General features: G+C 40.4%; 1 long non-coding RNA gene across 1 annotated transcript in view; it reads right to left on the bottom strand.

Moving 5' to 3' along the window:
• Positions 1-1,228: 1,228 nt before the first annotated feature.
• The window catches only part of LOC103130568 (uncharacterized), a 19,760-nt gene continuing 17,841 nt past the window's right edge, over positions 1,229-3,147 (bottom strand). Inside the window, exon 8 of the long non-coding RNA XR_001660310.1 lies at positions 1,229-1,544. This is a non-coding gene — a long non-coding RNA (uncharacterized LOC103130568). The remainder of the gene's footprint in view (positions 1,545-3,147) is intronic.

The following is a 3,147-nucleotide window of genomic DNA, read 5'->3' on the forward strand; positions in this document are numbered from 1 at the left end:
ATACACGGACAGATGAGATTCCCCAAGTTAATCCAGTGCGGCCCTCTATCACCATTAGTTTGCTATGTTTTATAATAATAAAACGTGTTTATTATTATTAATGCTTTGGTGCAAAAAACTGATTGAAAATCGATTTATTTACTGCATGTTTATGTCTGTTAAGGCTCAGATGGAACGGCACAGAAAGCAGCCCTTTAAACCATTCAGACTACGAACACAATGGAGACACAATCAGATGACTTATTACCCCGCGATAATAACTCAGTAGCTTGTATTAAAGCAGAAAGTACGGCGGCCACCGTAAAAAAAGGCTTACAGTATCAATTATGCCGCAAGAACTGATCAGTAGATTATTGCGAGGGAACGCAAAAGAAAAAAAATTCCCCATGTCCCCTGGAGGGCTCCGTAGAAGAGATGAGAGAACAAATATATCGCTGTACTTTACTTATCTACTGTGTGGCTAGCTCCATGGCTAGCTCACTGTGTCTTACTCTGGAGTTGTGGAGTCACAATATCTGGGATCATGAGCGCCCCCAGCGATGAGGCAAGAAAACTGCCTGCCTCACCTGGAGTCTGTTCTCTGCCGTTTCTGATCGCTCCTCAGCACACAAAACATGATACACACACAGTTAGTGACAAAAAACACTGTACATTATATACATAAGCGAAATTATGGAAAATAAGTCCATATATTAAGTGTTTCTTAGCCATTTTGTTGCTGGAGTACAGACAGGACAAACTTGCTCTCATTGAATGGCAGCCAGTGCAGTTAGCTAGAGGTTGATCAATCCCAGGTGAGGCTCAGCTTCCTGCTGCCTCACCGGCTTCGCTTCTGAGCATTTGAATGGGAAAATGCGAAAATCCAGCGATTTTTAAGAAAAAACTAATCAGAGTTGGTTAAGCTAAGTAAAAATAGATACTTTATAGTAAAAACCACAGGGTGAAAATAGCAATCTAAATGATTTTATTATTATATATTATTTTTCCATGATGACATTTGAGGCTCTGCCTCACCTGCCTCCCCTGTTTTATGTTTTTATGAGTTGTGCTTCTTACTGTGAGGTTTTGAGTTTTTTCTGTGTTTATTTAGGTTTCTGTGTTCTGTGGAGTCTCCATGTTGTCCTGTTTCCCTCGTGATTGTTCCCAGCTGTGCCTTGTTTCTCTTGATTGTCTCCCTGTGTATTTAAACCCACCTGTGTTCCTTGTTCTTTGTCGGGTCCTTGTCTTGTCAGTCGTATCTAGTCTGGCTGTCTAGTTGCTTTGTCTATGGTGATTCCAGTTGCTACCAGTTGTTGAGCCTTAGCCTTCCGCTCTCTCTGTGCTGCCTGGTTTTTGGACCTTGTATTTCTGGATTATTATTAAAATTATCATTTCATTTCCTAAACCTGGGTCCGCTGCATCTACCTCACCACATCGCCTCCGCATTTTATGACACTTACATTCCATTCAAATCCTCCCACAGCAATGCCTCCAGCTGCTCCTGTTCCTGCAAGTCCAATGAACAAACCACTCCCAACATTACTTGACATCAGGGAGGCTCCAATCTGTTAGTAAAATCATACAATAAAGAGGAACAAGAACATTTTAGTTAGCTTAATTGAATATATTGGTTGCCAGTCTAATCAGGTTGATTGTATTTTATTGGTGGATATATTCTCCATGCACANCTATCTTTATGAAGACGTAAACATGGACAACTCGTGCAGCTTGTAGAATTCTGCTTTTTTTTAATGGCGTCTCTGAATGTACAGCACATGCTCATGAGCCACCCCGGGCTACAGAAGCCTATTTTTGACATATCGCTACATCTTCCCCTTCCAGCAGCGAAACATGCATGCTTAACATTTCATGGATACCTTGTAGAAATACTTATGCTAGGGGTAAACTGCCTTCAGTCTACAGCAACGTCGGGATTATTCTGCCCTCCATAGTTGCTGTTCCTATCATTCAAATAAAACAAATCTAAAAGTCTTTTATTTACTTTTACATTATCACTGACCAGTTCCAGTGGAATTTCCCACCTCACAAACATGCCCTTGAGTTAACTGATGACATCATGGCTAGATACAGAAGGTAGGTGAGCTTTTTCAATGTCTCTGCAGTAATAGTAGATCACAATGAGATAATTCTATCTCTCTAACTCACACAGATCTGCAGCTATACGCTGCCAGAGGCCCTCTAGTAGGGTTGAGGTCAGGAGAGGTTCACGCCGGTAGGTTGGTTTCTTTTAAATGCAGAATTTGCATGATAACACATATGTTTAATCTCAGGACTTATGACTGGTCACCACACACCTCCTAGAGAATGCCCAGCACCTTGTTAGTCCTTGGTGTCCTTTATGCAGATATGAAAATACCTCAGCCTTCTGTGCAGCAGGAATCACCAGTAAGTCCTGATATAAAACCAATCCATCCGTTTCAGAGAGATGTGCTCTTGCAGAATAATGACAATGAAGAGACGGGTCCATCACTGTTTTGGGCAGCCATCCGTTCCTGATGAAACTCAATCTATTGCAATACACCATCATGCTGAGTGGCCATATGGATCTTGCAGAGTCATTGGGGTAAGACAGATGACCACATCACACCAGTTCTAAAGTCCCTACACTGATTCCCTGTAGCCCAGAGAATAGACTTTAAAATACTGCTGTTAGTTTTATATATATATGGGTGATTCTATAATTACAGATACATTTGAAGTCCAGAGTCATTATTTTTGGTGTGGTATATTAAAATAAATTTCTTGAAGTTCCAAATGTATCTCCAACTATAGAATCACCCATATATATATTATATATATAAGTGATGTGCGGTCAGGAGAGGCAGAGCCTCACCTGTCATCATGGAAAAATAATATATAATAATAAAACCATTTATATTGCTATTTTCACCCTGTGGTTTGTACTATAAAGTATCTATTTTTTACTTAGCTTAACCAATTCTGATTAGTTTTTTCTTCAAAATCGCTGGATTTTCGCATTTTCCCATTCAAATGCTCAGAAGCAAAGCCGGTGAGGCAGCAGGAAGCTGAGCCTCACCTGGGATTGATCAACCTCTCACTAACTGCACTGGCTGCCATTCTATGAGAGCATGTTCCTCCTGTCTGTATGCGGATAATAAAATGGCTAAAAAACATTTAATATATGGA

Source organism: Poecilia formosa, unplaced genomic scaffold (assembly GCF_000485575.1).
Source record: "Poecilia formosa unplaced genomic scaffold, Poecilia_formosa-5.1.2 Scaffold648, whole genome shotgun sequence".
NCBI lineage: Eukaryota > Metazoa > Chordata > Actinopteri > Cyprinodontiformes > Poeciliidae > Poecilia > Poecilia formosa.